Here is a 22,201-nt window from a genome sequence, read left to right as displayed (position 1 = left end):
TTTTGTCTGGCTTTTAAAAAGCGATTTGTTGATTTCTTCCAATTTTATTCACATCCTTCGTAAGGACTTCTATCATCTTCATAAGGATGGTTTTAAGGTTATTTTCGTGTGCTTCAGATGTGTTAGAATATTCAGGGCTGGCTCTAATAGGATAGCTGGGGTTGGGGTAATATATTGCTCTGGTCATTGTTGATTGTGATTTTTACTGTCATCTAGGCAGCTAAGTTTGGGTTAATTATAGGTTTAGGTGCCAATATCTGAGTTTGTCTTTGTTGGATGGCTGTCTTGTTCCTTTGTTTCTTTCCGACCTGGCCTTCTGGCTGGAGTGGCCTGAGGTTGATTAGAAGGTTGGGATGGATTTCTGATGGCCATGATGACTTTTGCTTGAGCAGTGGGGTACTAGCAGAGTTGGGGGCTGGAGTCTGGCAACCTATATGGTCTCTGATGGAGCTGGGGGTCCTCAACACAAGTTGGGGACCTGCCAAGATATGGTGACAAGGAGAGGAAGTCCTGTTGGGTGGATTTGGCAGGCACTGAGAGATTGGAGGTCATCTCCCTGTGAACAGCTTATATGGGGATTTAAAGGTTCCAACCTCTGGTTGAACAGGTGACTTCCACCAGGATATGATGATAAGGACAAGAGGGGTGGTTGGGAAAAGGGTGGGAAGGCAGGAGGAAGTGTTAGTAGTTCACAGGCAGGGCACTACCTGGGGTTCTGCTTGATGGCATGGCCTCTGGTCATGCTGGTGTGGGCCAGGATATGGTGATGAGGGGAAGGGAGATAAGGTAGGCAGGTGCTAGGGGAGTTTTGGTGGCCTGCAGGTGCAGGCTTACTTGGGATTCTGAGTGCTAATGTGGGTTTTGGTGAGGCCTGGAGCCAGGCTACTTCCTTATACCATCCAGAACCACCTACACAGGAGTGACAACCCCAGTGTAATGGGCCAACCCTCATCAATCACTAATTAATAAAAAGTTCCCATGGGCTTTCTCATAGAGCATTTTCTCAATTAAGGTTCCTTCTTCTCCAATGATTCCAACATATATTGAGTTGACATAGGAGGTCAGAGGTCAACCTCAAGTGGTGTTTCTCAAAAGTTCTCTATCCCTCCCCCAGAGATCTCTTGTTAACCTGGAGCTCACTACTGAGCAAGCTTGACAAAGTCCCAAAGACCAGGCTAGCTGCTCTGCCTCCCTTGTATTGAGATTACAACTGCATGCATGTTTGTATGTGGGCTCAGGGCATTGAACTGGGTTGTCACGCTCACATGGCAAACACTTACTCATCGAGCCATCTCCCCAGCCAGCAGCACATAAGCATTGAGACTTGTTTTGATTTGCTTGTTTTTCATTTTGTTGTTTATTTGTTTTACTTTGTGTTTTTATTATCATGCAGATCAAAACACTTGTAACTTTTCTGTTAGTTAAAACCATCAGAGAATATTTATTTTCTGATCCATGAGTTACTGAGAATATTATTAAATTCCCAAGTATTTTAACATTTTTCAGTCAAAAACTTCACTTCTAGCTTTGTTCCTTTATGACCTGGTCCTGTATTTCCATCTTTAGAAATCTGTTGACTCCTTTTGCTTTCTTGAATGGTTCAGCAAATGATGTTGGTTGGTGATTCAAATATAGCGATAATATATTGTTTGCCAATTGGGTGGAGTAGCCTATAAATGTCACTGAGGTCCAGATGCTCGACCATGTCAGCACTGCTCACATTTTCAGGGCACTTCCTGATTTTGTATTCTGGTCATGTACTGTAACAATGACAGAGGAGACTGGGGAACCTTCCTCTACCCCTATAGCTCTGCCTTGTTCCTTCATTCTCTCAGGCCTTATTTTGCTTATAATGATGGTCTTAACTGAGATGCACTTGTTCTCAGATCCTTATTTCCTGGTGAGTATCTCACTCTCACAACACCAAGGGATGCCTTGGTTCTCCATAGTATTTATTTGCCTAAATTTTGTTATCTTTAATATTAATATAATTGCTCCATTTTTTTCTCTTCTCTCACTTTCCTCCTGTCTCAGCCTCTTGAGGGCTAGAATTATGGACATGCATCCAGCTATGCTAACACTTGAATGAATTTCTTCTTTAGTGGGTGCTTATGTATGTATAAAACTTTCTTCCATTTTATTATATCTGTAAATTGGTATCTGCTAGGTAGTATGTTCAGACAATATTCATTCAATGCCATTCAAAATGCAACTTATTCTAGACTATATCTTTCTATGTGTCTTGTTCCTTTTTGGTTTTCTTCATGCCATTTTTTATTAATGTAGTACATTTGTTTTGTTTTCTTTTGTTTTGTCATGTTTTGATTTGTTTTTATAAGTCAGGGTTTTTCTGGAGCTTTGTAGAACAAACTGCCCTCAAACTCCCTGAGATTCACCTGCCTCTTCATACTAAGGGCTGGAATTAAAGGTGTGCAACACCATGCCTGAAAAATTTAGTAGTTTTTAAGATTTTTGAAAAAATGTAGTGTTTTTTATAATTTTATCTACTGAGTTGATATTATGGCTAGATAATTAAGCACCCTCCCCGCCAAAGGCCCTTGTATTACAGAATTTGTTCTCAATGCAGTGTTCTGAGTGTAGAGATTGTGAACCATTGTTTTTTTTTATTGATATATTTTTTATTTACATTTCAAATGATTTCCCCTTTTCTGGGTCCCCACTCCCCGCAAGACCCGTAAGCCCTCTTCCCTCCCCCTGTTCCTCCATATACCCCTTCCCGCTTCCCTGTTCTGGAATTCCCCTATACTCTTGCACTGAGTCTTTCCAGAACCAGGAGCCACTCCTCCATTCTTTTTGGTCATCATTTAATATGTGGATTATGTCTTGGGTATTCAAAGTTTCTAGGCTAATATCCACTTATCAGTGAGTACATACCATGATTGATCTTTTGAGAAGGGGTTACCTCACTTAGGATGATGTTCTCCAGCTCCATCCATTTGTCTAAGAATTTCATGAATTCATTGTTTCTAATGGCTGAATAGTACTCCATTGTGTAAATATATCACATTTTTTTTTTATCCATTCCTCCGTTGAAGGACACCTAGGTTCTTTCCAGCTTCTGGCTACTACAAATAGGGCTGCCATGAACATAGTGGAGCATGTGTCCTTATTGCATGCTGAAGAATCCTCTGGGTATATGCCCAGGAGTGGTATACCAGGGTCCTCAGGAAGTGTCATGCCCAATTTTCTGAGGAACCGCCAGACTGATTTCCAAAATGGTTGTACCATCTTGCAATCCCACCAGCAGTGAAGGAGTGTTCCTCTTTCTCCACATGCCTTGAACACACTGGCACAGGGGAAATTTTCCTAAACAGAAAACCAATGGACTATGCTCTACGATCAAGATCAAGATTCACAAATGGAACCTCATAAAATTGCAAAGCTTCTGTAAGGCAAAGGACACTGTCAATAGGACAAAATGGTAACCATTAGATTGGGAAAAATATCTTTACCAATCCTGTATCGGATAGAGGGCTAATATCCAATACATACAAAGAACTCAATAAGTTAGAGTCCAGAGTCAAATAACCCTACTAGAAATTGGGTACAAAGCTAAACAAAGAATTTTCAACTGAGGAATATCGAATGGCTGAGAAGCACTGTGTACCCAAACTGAGGGACTAAGCCATTAACCAAGGAGTACACATGGCTCTAGCTGCATATGTAGCTGAAGAGGTTTGCCAGTGTGTTCAAGGCTCTTCCCCACTTTCTAGTCTATAAGTTTCAGTGTATCTGGTTTTATGTGGAGGTCCTTGATCCACTTGGAGTTGAGCTTTGTACAGGGAGATAAGAATGGGTCGATTTGCATTTTTCTACTTGCTGATCACCAGTTGAACCAGTACCATTTGTTAAAAATACTGTCTTTTTTCCACTGGATAGTTTCAGCTCCTTTGACAAAAATCAAGTGACCATAGGTGTGTGGGTTCATTTCTGGAATATTTTCTTTCTAATAGAAATCTCAGAATTCTAATAGCATTTCTTATGGGCAGGTTATCCATGAAGAAAACATTCTAACTTTTTGTTTGTCAGAAGTGGCCTTTACTGTCAGTTTGAAAGCTATTTTTACAGGCTAAGAAATTATATTCCAGCACCATTTCATATTTGGCTCTTTAAAGGTCATTCCACAGTTTTGTGGCAGCAATATTTTAATGTCAAGTTCATATTTTTCTTCTGCTTTTTGTGTAATACATCTTTCATTTCCTTCCTTCCTCCCTTCCTTCCTGCTTTCCTTCTGCCTCTCCCTTCATCTATTTCTCTCCCTCTTTCCCTCTTTCCCTTCCTGCCATTCTTTCTTTATTAACAGTCTCACTAAGAGCACTGGCTATCCTGAAAGATGGTACGTAGACCACACTGACTTCCAACTTGCAAAGATCTGCCCGAGTTCTGTGTTCAGTGAATAAAGGGACACACCACCACACTCATCACATTATTGCTATTTTTAGCATTGATTATGATATACTCTGGACATTTTCTGTGCTTTTCACATTTAAGCTTCTTGTATCTGTAGGTTTATGTTTTTTTTATTCAATATATTTTTTTATTTACATTTCAAATGATTTCCCCTTTTCTAGACCCCCCACTCCCCGAAAGTCCCATCAGCCCCCTTCCCTCCCCCTGTTTTCCCACTCAACCCTTCACACTTCCCTGTTCTGGTTTTGCCCTATACTGCTTCACTGAGTCTTTCCGGAACAAGGGGCCACTCCTCCGTTCTTCTTGTACCTCATTTGATGTGTGGATTATGTTTTTGATATTCCAGTATGGTTTTAACCAAAATCAGCAAGGTTGAGACATTTTAATCCATTTGTCACCCTATTTTCCTGATTTCAATGGCATGAATGCCCAAGAACAGGGTAATGATGCAAAGGCTAATGACATTTTTTATTTTTTCTGTTATCTATAGGCTGAGCAGTTCTCTGACCTACTGTTACATGTATTGCTTTCCTTCTGCAGTGCTGTGCTGTGGCTTTTCATGTAAGCATCCTCTTGTTCGCATCAGTCCCACTCAATTTTTTGCCTTCCTTTGCTTTCCTCTAAATTCTGAGATTATTAGTAACTGCTTAAACCCTTGTCTGATCATTCCATTATTTATGTCCTTTCTAGTCTTTCTGTTGACTTAGTTTTCTCCTGGCCACATGCTCCCTTTTCTCTACCTACTTCTCTTTATTGTCTTCTGGGTATTCCTATTCTTAGCATTACATGGATGAATGCTTGAATTACTGTGTGTACTTTTACAAACAGTGCCTTTGTTTGGAGTTCAAGGTAAGTTTCTGATCAGCTTTATCTTCAAGTTTTTTTTTCTTTTTTGCCATTGTTTTTTTTATTTTGTTTTGTTTTTCCAAAGTTTTGTAAGGATGATCTTTCAGATTTTGTCTAGAGCTTGACAGTGTTAATCTTTCACCACACCAAGCTCTGATCCTTTTGTAGCCATGAATCTTCATCTAAATGTTATGGCCAGCTGCAGTTAGGACTAGCATCTCTGGCTGAACTCTGTTCTGTCTTTAACATTGTGGAATTTGTCTGCCTATATACATCTGAATGCTCAGCAGAAGAATCAGATATGCATATAAACATCACTTTTCCATGACCTCCCAGTGTCTGGGGATTACAGGTCCTATAACATCCTGAAATTTGAAACACTATCTCTTCACTACAAAGAGACCTCCAGGTAGTGTTGAAACTCTTTCTTCTTGGGCTCCTATCAGACAAAAACAAATAAAAATATAAGTGTCTTCCCTTTCTGGTAACATTCCAAAATGCCTAAAACTGGGCAACATTATATACAAATTTAGTCACTTATACAAAGGTCCAAGGACATAATGCTATTGGTATTATGAAAAAAATGATCACATAGGAGGAAAGGGAGGCAAAGCATAGGGAAAAGCTAGTTTTATAAGTCCAAATAAACCTACTTGCTTAAGGGCTCCACCATGCCCAGTTAGCCACTCTGAGGTCCAAGCCTTCAATACACTTACCCCTGGGAGCATGTTCCAACTGTAGCTACAGCAAAATATAAAAAGTAAGTTATGGCTTACTTCACTCAGTTCCCTCAGAGATCATAACCCTACAGTTCCTGTGCCCAGAATGCAAAGTTTACTATCCCATATAGTTTATCACGTTGTTTATGGATGGAACAAACTAAGTAGCCACCATTCTATCAGGGGAAAGGGGTGTTTGATCTCTGATTGACTGTGTTTTCTCAAGGCAGACCTGCCAGGTAGCAATGCAGGCAAAAGTTTCCATGAAAAACAATTTACTTTTTTTTTTCGATATATTTTTTATTTACATTTCAAATGATTTCCCCTTTTCTGGACCCCCCCCCCACTCCCTGAAAGTCCCATAAGCCCCCTTCCCTCCCCCTTTTCTCCCATCCACCCCTTCCCACTTCCCTGTTCTGGTTTTGCCCTATACTGCTACACTGAGTCTTTCCGGAACAAGGGGCCACTCCTCCATTCTTCTTGTACCTCATTTGATGTGTGGATTATGTTTCGGGTATTCCAGTTTTTCTAGGTTAATAACCACTTATTAGTGCATGTATACCATGATTGATCTTTTGAGATTGGGTTACCTCACTTAGGATGATGTTCTACAGCTAAACCATTTGCCTAAGAGTTTCATGAATTCATTGTTTCTAATGGCTGAATAGTACTCCACTGTGTAGATATACCACATTTTTTGCATCCATTCTTCTGTTGAGGGATACCTGGGTTCTTTCCAGCTTCTGGCTATTATAAATATGGCTGTTATGAACATAGTGGAGCATGTATCCTTATTACATGCTGGAGAATCCTCTGGGTATACGCTCAGGAGTGGTATAGCAGGATCTTCCGGAAGTGACATGCCCAGTTTTCTGAGGAACCACCAGACTGATTTCCAGAGTGGTTGCACCAATTTGCAACCCTACCAGCAGTGGAGGAGTGTTCCTCTTTCTCCACATCCTAGCCAACACCTGCTGTCTCCTGAATTTTTAATCTTAGCCATTCTGACTGGTGTAAGATGAAATCTTAGGGTTGTTTTGATTTGCATTTCCCTAATGACTAATGAAGTTGAGCATTTTTTAAGATGCTTCTCCGCCATCCGAAGTTCTTCAGGTGAGAATTCTTTGTTTAACTCTGTACCCCATTTTTTAATAGGGTTGTTCGGTTTTCTGGAGTCTAACTTCTTGAGTTCTTTATATATATTGGATATTAGCCCTCTATCTGATGTAGGATTGGTGAAGATCTTTTCCCAATTTGTTGGTTGCCGATCTGTCCTCTTGATGGTGTCCTTTGCCTTACAGAAACTCTGTAACCTTATGAGGTCCCATTTGTCAATTCTTGCTCTTAGAGCATACGCTATTGGTGTTCTGTTCAGAAACTTTCTCCCTGTACCGATGTCCTCAAGGGTCTTCCCCAGTTTCTTTTCTATTAGCTTCAGAGTGTCTGGCTTTATGTGGAGGTCCTTGATCCATTTGGATTTGAGCTTAGTACAAGGAGACAAGGATGGATCAATTCGCATTCTTCTTCATGCTGACCTCCAGTTGAACCAGCACCATTTGTTGAAAAGGCTATCTTTTTTCCATTGGATGTTTTCAGCTGGAAAGAACCCAGGTATCCCTCAACAGAAGAGTGGATGCAAAAAATGTGGTATATCTACACAATGGAGTACTATTCAGCCATTAGAAACAATGAATTCATGAAATTCTTAGGCAAATGGATGGAGCTAGAGAACATCATACTAAGTGAGGTAACCCAGACTCAAAAGGTGAATCATGGTATGCACTCACTAATAAGTGGTTATTAACCTAGAAAACTGGAATACCCAAAACATAATCCACACATCAAATGAGATACAAGAAGAAAGCAGGAGTGGTCCCTGGTTCTGGAAAGACTCAGTGAAACAGTATTTGGCAAAACCAGAACGGGGAACTGGGAAGGGGTGGGAGGGAGGACAGGGGAAGAGAAGGGGGCTTACAGGACTTTCGGGGAGTGGGAGGGGGCTAGAAAAGGGGAAATCATTTGAAATGTAAATAAATTATATCGAATAAAAAAATAACAATAAAAAAAAAAAAAGATAGAAGACCAGTGACCTCAGACTCTCTGTAGGCCCAAGGTTATACCACTGTCTCCTATTTCCAAGCAACAGAATAAACCTATGACAACACTGACTTTAGGAAACATTCAAGATCCTAGAGGATATTAAAAAAGCAAATTCTTGTCTTCCCATGTTGTGAAGTCCTTTAGTCTTTTCTAACCCTTACTCATAAACTGAGGACTAAACACATCTTAAGAAGCTTAGCAGGGTAAACAGAGTCACAACCAATGTAAGGTAAGGTCTGTTCTCCGGAACCAAGCCATACTTCTAAGGCTATGAGGGTTTTCTATACATTTCCAGTCCATTGTTCCTTAACCAGTATGTGTCACCTGACATAGGGCTATTCATTCTCTAGAAGGCTTTCACTTCCTGGTTCCCCCTAATGTTTCTATTTTGAAGGTGTCTACTATTTTGCACATTCTTTAAAAACTTTATTCTCACCTTGTCCTGTGAGTTTTGCTTCAGAGCCTCTCTGGCCAATAGAAACACAGTACTCATAATATCTCTAAATTTAAATGAACTGCCAGCTTCATTACAAAAATATAAAAGAGTAAAATTTGTCTTACTAATATGTTTTCAACTGAAAAATAGCTACCCTTCCATGTTGTCTTCAGATTTTTAATATATATTTCTAATATGTCTCAGTTTAGAGCCAAAACTTTCATTGCACTATTTTACTTGCTATTGAATTTTATAAAAATTGTAGTTGACAGATAAATTTGCATACCGGAAATGTTTAGACCATTAGTTATCCAAAGGCTGACTGTGAAAAAAAAACCAGTACACCTTTGGGTTGACACTTGCCATATCAGGAGGGCTGCATCTGCTTCACCGGACAGGTGCAATGTTGAAGGCAAGGTATAGTGGACTTAGCAAGCTGGCTGGGTCTTTTATTGTCTCTTCATTAATATCATGCCCATACAGATGTTTCACACCTCAACATCAGGCCTGAATTCACCAGCATCATCAAAGCTCCTTTCAAGCCTTACAATTACAGCCTTCTGCATGTTGATTCATAATAAAAGTATGAGTATATAGGTTTGTGTTATAGAAAGTTTTCACTTTAAGGTAAATCCTCAAGCTTACCTTAGCTATCTATAAATATGTTTTCCTCTTTGGCACTTCAAATCTAATTCATTATTGGAGCAAATGAAGTCAGCGAGAAAATGCAAATCACACATACTTGGGGTCTAGTCAGGTGGCAAGCAGGGTGCTGTGTGAGACTGAGTACTTGGAATATCACTTATGCAACTAAAGCTGTGTGAAATGGTTTTCTGATAATGACTTTATTCTTTTTGGAAAATTACATTTTAAAAAAATCATTGCAACATGCAAAATGCCTTTCCTGCAGAGTACATGTTGGACATAATGTATCATTTTGGATTGATTTGTTTTCTTTTCTGTTCATGGAGGCATCACTGTGATGCACATATTTGAATAATTTATAGCTGGGAAAAAGGTTACAGTGACATCTGTGTCAATAATAGAATTAAAACGCTTTGCCACAAAACTAAATCATTTCATATCCCACTTAGTTGCCCCTTCACCCATTTAACTATGAATTTCTTGGATTTGACCAAATCTCTTCTTTAACCAAAGCCTTAGTCAGGTCCTTTCAGTCTGAAATATTTCAGCAGAATCTATCTGCAGACTCAAAGAACCTGAATAGATTGTGAAAACTCAAGACTCTCAGTACCTGATGACATCAGTATTTTATCAGCTGGCCAGGTCTTTGCACTGACCCTGTGCAAGTAAATAGTGTCTCTTTACTGTTACTTTCTAATATTTTTCCATTCACTGTCCTCATCCTGTTCCTTGGCTATAAACTCCCATTTATTGTTACTGGAATCAGATATGGCTCCATTCCTTCTATTACCACAAGATCCTGTTTCTCTCTTTTTTTAAATGCCATCTTCAACACCATTAACAGATATTTGGATAACATTTTTCTTTAACAGGCTGTGTGGATACTGTCAGTCATCTTCATTAGATTTTTAGGGCCTAGTAACTATACACAGCACAGAATAGATCGTGCAGTAGCACTTAATGCCCGAACTGTCAGGGCTTCCCAGGCATCTTTTCATTTGATTTGCTCTATGGCTAGCATGTCAGTATCTTGGCATTCTGATAGGTGCCTTGCACATCACATATATAGGAGGAAATTTTTAGTAAGACAGTAAAAACAATTCTTCAAGCTATATTTTGTCATACTATGTCTCAAAAGGCTGAGAGATCAAATAATCACAATGGTGTCTACAGGAAGATCAGAAACAGACATCTTTAATTGTAACTTGTATGTTTATTATGAAAAGTACTCTACAGAATCAAAACAGTGCATTGTTTGACTTTTCTGGTCTTGATTAGAAATATTTTGAAAGGTCAATATCTGCCTTTGCAGCTTTGTAATTTCAAGTAATTCAGCTAATTTCTATCACTCTAGGTTGCTCAAAGGAAAATTACGAAAAATGCTTGGTCATCTCTTGAGGTCATTGTGGACATCAAGAATTATGGGGAAAACTTAAGATTAGCTGCCAAGTTAAGCTCTAAATATTTTAGCAATTATTATAATGGAAAAACTCGAAAATTGCCTCAGCTAGTATATTCAAGGTATTTAAGTATCAAAAATAGATTTTTATTAATGTGAACAAATGGGGAAGCTATGGGCAGGAGAAATGGCTCAGGTAGTACAAGTATTCAGTAAGCAAGCATTAGGATCTGAGATCTCACTGCCAGCTCCCACAAAACAATCAGGACTGTTTGAGCAGACCTGTATCTCTGAAGTTCATTTGCCAACCAGCCTAGTCAATCAATGAGCTCTGTTTGTAGTGGCCACCCAGTCTCAGCAAATGAGATGGAGAGAGATTGCTGTGGTTTAAATGAAAATGACAGCCACAGGCTTATGTATCTGAATACTTGGCCCCTGCCTGGTGGAACTGTTTTGCAAAGTGTTGGACATGTGTCCCTAGTGGCGAGCTTTGAGATTTCAAAAGCTCATGCCAACTTGCTGATTAGGATGTGAAAGTACTCAGCTACTGCCGCAGTGCCATTTCTGCCTGCCTGCTGGCATGCCCTACACCATGATGATCATGGACTTTTAAGCTCTGAAACTATAAACAAACCTACAAAACCTTTATTTTCTAAGATGTCTTGGTCATGGTTGCTTCACAGCAATAAAAAATTAACTAAAACGGTGATTGGGTAAGATATCTAATGTCTATCTCTAGCCTCCACATACATACATACCCACACACACATATGTATACATCAAGGCATGCATGATACATATAGAAACACACATTCACAATGGCCATGTTTTAGATGGAGGAAAGCAGCAAATAACAGAAAGATGCAATCAAGAAAGAAAGAAAGAAAGAAAGAAAGAAAGAAAGAAAGAAAGAAAGAAAGAAAGAAAGAAAGAAAGAAAGAACAGGATTCAAGGCAGCTCAGAGAACCTTTGTGTGAATTAAAGAATCAGTTTCTCAAGTTGTCTGCCATGGGTGGAATAGCTCACCACAGGGACTTCTCCACTTTCTGTTTTTCTGTAAACCTATCAACAGCACATGTTCAAACTCAGATTTCTGGAAGACTGCCTGATAGTCCTCACATAGATTTTTATACAAGTCACTTGGCATGGTAGGTTTGTATGTAGATATGACACAACTTGACTGACTTGAAGAAAATAGTCTCCCGTAAGAAAAAAGAGAAGTCCCGAAATGCAAACAAGAACTGGGAACACTGCCAATGGGAAGGGCAGATGTGCTCCACATGTCATTTTATTATAAGCAATAAATTCCATGGCACAGGACAGAGATAAGCCTCCTTCCCGGTCCTTCCTGTGAAGCAAGAGAAATGAGGGATAGCTGCCCGGTGATCACAGACACAGATAAGGGTTCCAATTTTGGTTGAACTTGCAAAACTATAAGGTTTGCACAGTCCAGTCAACAGTATTTGAGCATGAGGGAAATATGGTATGGAAAGGGTGCCAGGTACTCAGTCAGAGGCCAGTAAGCAGAAATTAGAGACTGAGGGTAGGAAAACAGATGGGGTTTGAAAGTTAGAGTATCTAGCATAGCACTGAAGCCATGAGTGGGAACAGGATGCCATGTTTCTTGTTCTTCTGGTTCCCAGGTGTTATTTCCATCAAGGTGGTTACAGAAGAATAGAAGACAATGGGTAAGCTCTGTTTCCAGGGAGGCCAACTTCCTCTCATTCTTCAAATTAACCATTTAACTTATCTTCAGTTTAAAAAAACAAAAATTACCTTTGCATTTGGTTTTTAGCAGTTATGGGTAATAAACATTCATTTCTAACCAATAAGCGTTGTGTCATTGCTTTTACCTACATATTTATTTAAGATCACCATTCAACAATATAAAAATTAAACAAATCCCCTCAAAAATGCATTGGGTCATGAAGTGAAAAGCACCTTTTAAAAATGTATTTGTGATTTGTCTGTGAATTCCCATTAATACTAGTATGGGATAGAATCCTTTAGTAAAAGTAAAGAAAAACTTGCCAAGTGAGAGGAGTCTTTCTTCATCTGGACTCAGCAGACAGTCACTTGTCACTTAACTACAGAGATGTATATTGAGTGACTTTGTTTGGTGACTTTGATATTTGAAGATCATAGAGTACTTTATACAAGCAAAGAAGACAACCATGATGTGAGACAATATTAGCCTATGTGACCACACACATGTGTTCAGCCGTTGGCCAAAGCAGTCACATTGTGGGAAATGACTACTAGTTTGCCAACACACTGGGTAGGGCTGCCAAAAGAAACAAGATCTTGCATAATAGCTTGCAAAACTCTGTATCACAAGAAATCAGTGACTTAAAGTCTATAAAAGACGATATTGAATGAATTTTAATTATCTAATGGTAGACTCTAATATGGAAAGTTACTGTGATCTCAAGTTTAACCTCTGAGACTTCTAAACAATCTAGGGTACATCTCCACAGCTCTTTCTAGGGCTTGTCGGGTCCTGCTAACTTGGACTTGGCAAAACTTAAATCTCAATAAGCAAACAAAAGTACCTATTTTAATTACAGGAACATTTTGCAAGTGATCTGCTTTGAAAGCCCTACAGAAAAGGTAGAAACTATCGCAATGAAACAGGGGCACAGAGGGTGATGCTGTGGGACTGTTGTGAAGGGGTAGTTCATGGCAAGGGCACAGAGTGTGACTCTGTGAAGCTGCTATGAACGGTGATTTATGATGTACCCTACTTTGTTTAGATGTACTAACAGCTTTGTTCCTGTGTAATGAAGAGACCAGTCCCAGCCACCTAAACACTTGTTATCACAGTGCTGTCATATATTTGCCGTGGACAGACAACACTAGAGTGCTACAGTCTGGTAGGTCTCTTGTTTGCATTAAAGTTCTTAATAGTCACAGGAACTTCTTGAGGAGGAAGTCCTGGGTTAAGCACCAGGTGACTAGATCTCCATGGAAAACCCCAAGTATCAAAAGCTGGGCCTAGAATTCTCAAGCTCCCTGATTTTAAGCCATGAACCTGGACACCTTGGAGCAGAGTGACTTGGAGGATAGGCAGATGAGAAGATCTACAAATTGCCCTCATTCATGACCTGAGCTCAGGTAGTTTTGACTGTCTGGTAGGTTCTGACACAGACATAGCCACATCTTTAAACTCTGAAAAGATACTTGACAGAATATGCTTAATAAGAGAAAACTTGCCTAAAATGTACAAGAATCTTGGTTTGATCCTCAGCACAACTAAAATAAAGGATTCAATCAATTATTAATTATCATTACTAATTATAAGAAGTAATCATAATAATTACTAATTAATTAAACTAATGTATATTGAGAATGCCAGACAATAAATAAGCAATATATAAAGGGGTACATAGCTCCAAATAGAAAAAAATGCTGAAAGGAGACCTGAATAGAAACCACAGACTGTCTGGTAGGGGTACTGTCCCCTCCCTGTAAGGGTATCTCCTGTGTGTGTGTGTGTGTGTGTGTGTGTGTGTGTGCGTGTGTGTGGTATTTTAAGAAGTTTCTATAGTAGTAGGTTTCCATATGCCTTTTTCACAAAACCCGTAGTTCAGTTATCCTGACTTCCTGATACTCCCTCTCCACCCTACCTTCCCACCTCATCCCAATTTAACCCTTTTTATTCTATTTTTCCTTTAAGACCTTAGACTATTGTGTTCCATCTCCCCACTGAAAGACCCCTGGCATTAATCACCCCTCACTAAATTCCTGACCAGTGTGGGTGTTCCAAATGGAACACATATAACTAAAAAATTCAAAGGTAACAACCAGAAATGAGAAACAACGTCTGATGGTCTTTTTTCCATGTCTGGATACTTTACGCAGGAGTATTGGATAGAGTTCAGTTTATTCACATGCAATTTATATACATACATACATACATACATACATACATACATACACTTTATTTATAATTTCAGAATTTAATTTTTCTTTTCTTCTTTTCTTTGGATATCTTATTTAGTACATTTCTTTTATTAAATATATCTTAGTTGAAATAGAATTACATAATTTTCGCCTAAAAATATTACTTCTGTGGAAGTGAACATTTTTCTTATTCACTCATCAGAGGATGGATAGCTAAGATATTTCAGCTTTCTGGCATTTAAGAATAGAGCAGCAATGAACATGTATGAACAGGTATGTATTTTGTAGATCACAACATGTATCATATTGCTTTGTCCTGAATGGGGTGTCAGGATATGGAAAGAGAACAGAGGCATTCCAGAAAAGCTCTGAGAGGGTGTCAGGCACTCTGATGGAGAAGCATCACCACCCCCAAAGGAAGAAGTGAACTCACCATATACACGTGAAGGAGAGATTTGATTCATTATATACAGGTGGAGGGGGAAGTGGGTTACCTGTATGGAGCTGAAGGAGGTTATACTTTGTTAATAAACCTAGAGAGGTGTCTCTGTAAGGAGCCATCTCGGGCCACATCATCTGGAAGGAGGAAGCTGAGTTTGGTACCTTTTGCACACACTATCAATATTGTTCTTGGACCAGGGGAAAGCCTTGCTATCCCTGTGCGTCTGAGACACTGGTGTCCTTGGCATGGCTATATTCTTGTCGTGAATGCTAATTCCTATGATAATGTCACCGTTCTTCTAGAGGTAGTGAGAACAGAAAGAAAGGAGCATTAGCAAAGTGGACTAAAGCCTCATGCAATGGCCAATTTTATTTAGAGCATCAGACAAGTTATATTCTGAAGACTAGTGACGATCATATGAGCAAAGTCCACAGAGTTTCACACTGTATGCAACCACAACGACAGGTTGTTGGTGGCTAAATGACAGCTGTGCATAATCCAAAGCAAACACACTCCTATTTACTGTACCTGGGAGGAGAATTCAAATACACTCCAACAACAATCCTGGGCTTTGAAGGGCTGATGTCACAAGACCTTTGTCATGTTTTATTTGAGTTTTCTCACAAGCATTCAGAATTATTCTCACACAGCTACATTCATGGACCATGTTCCAACACAGGAACATAGTCATTCTCCATATAATAGGACATAAAATCCTTTGCTATATGCCCAAAATGGCAAGCTGGATCATCCCAGGCTAACAACTAAAAATGCTTAGTACCAGGAACGCATTCTTCATTTGAGTTGTTGGCCAGGGACCGCAACACACTGTAGGCTAATTTCAGAACTTAGTTACCTGTAGAACTTGGCAGTATTATCACATCCTTTAACCACTGAGCATGGAGAAATCACACTAAATTCTCACCTTCAAGTGTTATCCCTACTAGCTACTGTTCATGGGGCTGAAGGTGCTATGCACGCTGCCAAAGGAGGAAAGCAAGCCTTACTCTCACCCAGCCATGAACTGCCCCAATTAGGCAGGAAAGGGGCATGCAGGCATTCATGTAGGCAAAAGATCTATATGCAGGAAAAATTAAGAAAGAAAAACTAATAGAAAATTTAAAAAGCAAAGAATTATTTGGAGACCAGGAGTAGAGCTTAGTGGTAAAGCACATGTTTAGTGTAAGACCCTGGTCTTGACCTCCAGTAGGAAGGAGGGAAGGAGGATGATGAACAGGCAGGGGGAAGCATAAGGAGAGGGTAGAGGGGATGAGAAATGCTAAATCTGGCTAGTGTAGTGGTGGCTGATAGTCTCAGCACTGGAGAGCCTGAGCCAGGAAAAGTAGCTAAGCCCAGGAATATAAGACCATCCAGAGCAACATGGTGAAACTTCAAAATGATAGGAAGAAGAAGAAGAAGAAGAAGAAGAAGAAGAAGAAGAAGAAGAAGAAGAAGAAGAAGAAGAAGAAGAAGAAGAAGAAGAAGAAGAAGAAGAAGAAGAAGAAGAAGAAGAAGAAGAAGAAGAAGGAAAAGAAGGAGGAGGAGGAGAAGGAGGAGGAGGAGGAGAAGGAGGAGGAGAAGGAGAAGGAGAAGAAGAAAGAGGAGGAGGAAGAGGAGAAGGAGGAGAAGGAGGAGAAGGAGAAGAAGGAGAAGAAGGAGAAGAAGGAGGAGAAGGAGGAGAAGGAGGAGAAGGAGGAGAAGAAGGAGAAGAAGAAGAAGAAGAAGAAGAAGAAGAAGAAGAAGAAGAAGAAGAAGAAGAAGAAGAAGAAGGAGAAGGAGAAGGAGAAGGAGAAGGAGAAGGAGAAGGAGAAGGAGAAGGAGAAGGAGAAGGAGAAGGAGAAGGAGAAGGAGAAGGAGAAGGAGAAGGAGAAGGAGAAGGAGAAGGAGAAGGAGAAGGAGAAGGAGAAGGAGAAGGAGAAGGAGAAGGAGAAGGAGAAGGAGAAGGAGAAGGAGAAGGAGAAGGAGAAGGAGAAGGAGAAGGAGAAGGAGAAGGAGAAGGAGAAGGAGAAGGAGAAGGAGAAGGAGAAGGAGAAGGAGAAGGAGAAGGAGAAGGAGAAGGAAGGAGAAGGAGAAGGAGAAGGAGAAGGAGAAGGAGAAGGAGAAGAAGGAGGAGAAGGAGAAGGAGAAGGAGAAGGAGAAGGAGAAGGAGAAGGAGAAGGAAGGAGAAGGAGAAGAGAAGGAGAAGGAGAAGGAGGAAGAGGAGGAGAAGAAGAAGAAGAAGAAGAAGAGCAGCAGCAACAACTTTGCTTTATGTTGTAGCAAAATAGGTAAAAGCTAAATTAATAAACTAGACCAAAATTAATGAGTATTATTGAATAAAACAGAAAAATATTGTTTAAACCTTTTTGAAATTAGACAGTTTGGTAGCTCTGACATCAGAAATGATCTTGCTATTCAGGTGAAGATAACGAAGATTCAGGAAAGACTGTCACCTGTGCCTGCTTTCTTACCTGGTTGGAAGTCTCTGTTTCATCGAATGCGGATTCTTACTCTCAGCTCCTTCTGTTACTTACAGCCTGACTGCACTGTGCCAATGATTAGCACAGGCACCACTCGCCTAGTGGGACCCTTGGGAATAGGTCTGCTCAGCTTGCTGCAAGCCCCAAATGACATAACAAATAGTCATTCCAGAGCCCAATGTTGGCTCCAAAGGAGATCCCAACTCAGCAAGCTCCAAAAGGCATTCCGAATATCCACACATCGATCAATCGGAACTATAGGATTTCTGATGGTTAGATAAATGCTATCATGCCTCAGGATATTCTGAAGAAAAGTTCTTCTCCAACAAAAGGAATCATTCTCTTTATCACTGGCAAAGGAGAAAAATGATTATCTGTGGTGCCTATTAGTACACTGAAGTGCATGCAGGCTTCCTTGTTCCCTTACTAAGGTCCCTGTTTTCAAAGTCCATGCTGGCCTGCATCCTAGCCTTTCTCACTGGCTCTCCTACCTTCCAGCTCACAGGTTTTCCTAACCCCAGTTACTCATTCTCCTTATAACCCTGCCTCTGTGTATGTGTGTGTGTGTGTGTGTGAGTGTGTGAGTGTATGTGTGTGTCTGTGTGTCTGTGTAAGTGTGTGTGTGTGTGTGTCTGTGTGAGTGTGTGTGTGTGTGAGTGAGTGTGTGTGTATGTGTCTGTGTGTGTGTGTGTTTGTATGTGTGTGTCTGTGTGTGTGTGTGTGTGTGTGTGTGTGTGTGTGTGTCGCTGCTGTTCCTGCTTCTCAAATATTCAGTCTCCCTTCTTTGTTCAACTCTGGACTCTTCCAGATTCCTCTGGCCATTCATTCTCATATCTACAATAAAATCTTTCCCCTTAGCCACCCTGTGTGGTCATGTTGTCAATTTATATGCCCAGCATGGAACAGCTGTAAAATGAAAGAAATGGTTGTAAGATCTGGATCCAGTCTGTGGCTGGTAAGCAGGAGGGCATGGGCTTCCAATGGAGCCGTCCTTCATATGACACTCCATACCGAATTCTCTTGCCCACTCTCAACTACACCCTTCTAATAATAACTTGGAAGAAAAAAATCTGTTTGCATGAGCTTTCCATTTAAATTTACATAAATTTTAAATTTATATACTCCAGATTATCATATGTAACCATCAAAAAAGAAACAAAGATGAAATCTAATGTTAGAGAAAGACATGGAATTTATAAACCAGGCAGGAATAACTGAGCCACACCTGCATATGGTCCTTTCTTCGCTTTGGAAGTCTAAACTCTGGACGCTCTGACCTGAGACCACTTAGCACACACTCAAGTGGCATCTAGAGATCTGACCTACATAAGAGTGGTCCAGGCTCTCCTCTTCCCTTTTGCTTTCCTGCAGTGGCCAATAACTAGTGACCATAAAGCTGTGCGCTGAAACGGTTCAGGGTAGAGGGGGAAGGAGGCAGTGAACAGAATCCACACAGGCGGGTAATCTTGCCTGATTCTTAGCCTGACCCCTTTCTGGTTAGAGGGTCCTTGATGGGTTTTTTATTTTCTTATTTTCTTTGTAAGTGTCAGGGACTGAACCTAAGGCCTTGTACATGTCAGGCGAGCACTTTACCACTGAGCTAGAGCTAAAGCCTTATGTAATTTTGACTTTCAAATCCTTATTTTCCTCAGCTGTAAATCAGGAGTTAAAACACCCACTTTATAACATTGTGTGGGTTATATGAGATAAGGCAAGTTAAGGACTCACCCAGGGAATGGATGCAATGAATGAATAGTGTGAATCCATAGTAACGGTGGACTCACAAGTTGATAAGGCTGGATAAAGGGTATGGACACAGTCCTGTACCGTCTACATTATTTCCTGCAATGGCTGTAGAACAGTATTCAAACTAGGCAATGATGTGGTGCAATGGTCATAGATAGTCATTCGTCTTGTGTAAGCTGATTTCTACAATCACCACTACAATCTAGAAAAATTAACTACTCCATTAAGACCTCCATCCATAGCTGGAGAACATCATACTAAGTGAGGTAACCCAGTCTCAAAAGATCAATCATGGTATGCAGTCACTAATAAGTGGATATTAGCCTGGAAAACTGGAATACCCAAAACATAATCCACACAGCAAATGAGGTAAGCAAGAAGAACGGAGGAGTGGCCCCTGGTTCTGGAAAGACTCAGTGTAGCAGTATAAGGCAAAACCAGAGCAGGGAAGTGGGAAGGGGTGGGTGGGAAAACAGGGGGAGGGAAGGGGGCTTATGTGACTTTCGGGGAGTGGGGGGCCAGAAAAGGGGAAATGTTTGAAATGTAAATAAAAAATATATCGAATTAAAAAAAACAATAAAAAAAAGACCTCCATCCATTATGGAGGTCTCCTTAACCTCTTCCTCCATGTCTGATGTGGTATCCCCCACTGATCACTAAAATCTTTTATTATGCCATTAGGCTAATATAATATAATATGTAGTATATGCCTATCTTAAGTTTACTATCATTAAGATGAAACATACCATTCTTTAAAGCATTCCTCAAACATTAGGATATCTTAGTTGTTTTAGATTTAGAGCTATTATAGATATTGCTACTCATAAACATTCTCATACGGGTGTTTTTCTGGACAAGTTGTTTAATTTCTCTGAAATAAATGTTCAGGTGTGCAATTGGTGAATATCACAAAGTTTTATCATAATCTGTACCACCTGGGTTTGATTAGCCACACGCCTGCTGTCCTAGCTGAAAAAGGGGAAATTGCTTAACAGATAGTCATGTGTAAAGGCACCCACCTGTAATCTCAGTACTCTGGAAAAATGAGACAGGAACACCGTGAGGCTTAGAACATTCTAGGCTACATGGTGAGATCCTGTCTTAAGATGAAAGAGTGGAGAGGTAGAAAAGAATGGAAGGAAGATGGGAGAAAAAAGAAATAGAAAAAGAAATAGTATTCTCAGATACAAGTGGTAACCCTTGTTAAAAAATATGTCAGTGGATTAAACAAATTCAAACAGAATCTCTCCTGTTTATGAAGCTACAGAGTAAAATGGTTTATGAACTGCATGGATATCTTTTTTTGTTTTGTTTTGTTTTTATTTTATTTTTGTTTTTTATTTGTTGAATATAATCTTCATTTACATTTCAATTGGTAAAACCTTTCCTGGTTTCCCCCCTCCCCCAAAACCCCCAACCCCTCCTCCCAACCCTTTCCTCCACATATATGCACCTCCAACCAACCCACTCCCACCTCCCCCCACCTCCTTTTCCCTTTGTTGGGGGCATCTATTGAGCCTTCACCTGACCAAGGACCACTCCTCCCACAGATGACTGACAAGGTATTCCTCTGCCACATTTTTGGCTGGAACCATGTGTACACCTTGGTTGATGGTTTAGTCTCTGGGAGTCCTGGGGCATCTGGGTGACTGGCATAGTTGTTCTTCCCATGAGGCTGTAAACCCCTTCAGCTCCTCCATTGGGGACCCCACACACAGTCCAATGGTTGGCTGCTAGAATCTGCCCTGTATCTGTAAGGCTCTGGCAGGGTCCCTCCGAAGACAACCATGGCATGCCCCTTTTGCTATGCACTTCTTGTAGTCCATAGTAGTGTCTGGGTTTGGTGACTGTTTATAGGATGAATCCCCAGGTAGGGCAGTCTCTGGGTGGCCTTTACTTCAGTCTCTGCTCCACACTTTGTCTCCTTAATTGCTCCTGTGAGTATTTTGTTCACTTTCTCGGAGGAACCAAAGCACCCTCACTTAAGTCCTCCTTCTTCCAGTGGAAAAGAGACAGCATTTTTAACAAATGGTGCTGGATTAACTGGAGGTCAGCATGCAGAAAAATGCAAATCGACCCATTCTTACCTCTTTGTACAAAGCTCAAGTCCACATGGATCAAGGATCTACACATAAAACTAGACACACTGAAGCTTATAGAGGAAAAAGTGGGGAAGAATCTTGAACACATGGGCACAGGGGAAAAGTTCCTGAACAGAAAACCAATGGCTTATGCTCTAAGAACAAGAATTGGCAAATGGGACCTCATTAAATTGCAAAGCTTCTGTAAGGTCAAGGACACTGTCAATAGGACAATGTCAATGCTAACCAACAAATCTGGAAAAGATCTATACTAATTCTACATCTGATATAGGGATAATATCCAATGTATACAAAGAACTAAAGAAGTTAGACTCCAGAGATTCAAATAACCCTATTAAAATGGGGTACAGAGCTAAACAGGGAATTCTCAACTGAGGAAACTCAAATGACTCTAAAGCACCTAAAGAAATGTTCAGCATCCTTAGTTATCAGGGAAATGCAAATCAAAACAACACTGAGATTCCACCTTACACCAGTCAGAATAGCTAAGATGAAAAACTCAGGGGACAGCAGATGCTGAAGAGGATGTGTCGAAAGAGGAACTCTTCTCCATTGTTGGTGGGATTGCAAACTGGTAAAACCACTCTGGAAATCAGTTTGGCGATTCTTCAGAAAATTAGACATAGTACTACCTGTGGACCCAACTATACCACTCTTGGGCATATACCCAAAAGATGCTCCAACATGTAATAAGGACACATGCTCCACTATGTTTATAGCAGCCTTATTTATAATATCCAGAACCTGAAAACAACCCAGATGTCCCTCAACAGAGGAATGAATACAGAAACTATGGTATATATATACAATGGAATACTATTTAGCTATCAAAAAACAATGAATTCATGAAATTCTTAGGCAAATGGATGGAACTAGAAAGTGTCATCCTGAGCGAAGTAACCCAAACACAAAAAAATGCACATGGTATGCACTCACTGATAAGTAGATGTTAGCCTAGAAGCTCAAAATAAAC

Source organism: Apodemus sylvaticus, chromosome 3 (assembly GCF_947179515.1).
Source record: "Apodemus sylvaticus chromosome 3, mApoSyl1.1, whole genome shotgun sequence".
In the NCBI taxonomy this organism is placed as follows: Eukaryota; Metazoa; Chordata; class Mammalia; order Rodentia; family Muridae; genus Apodemus; species Apodemus sylvaticus.
This window is presented reverse-complemented; position numbering follows the sequence as displayed.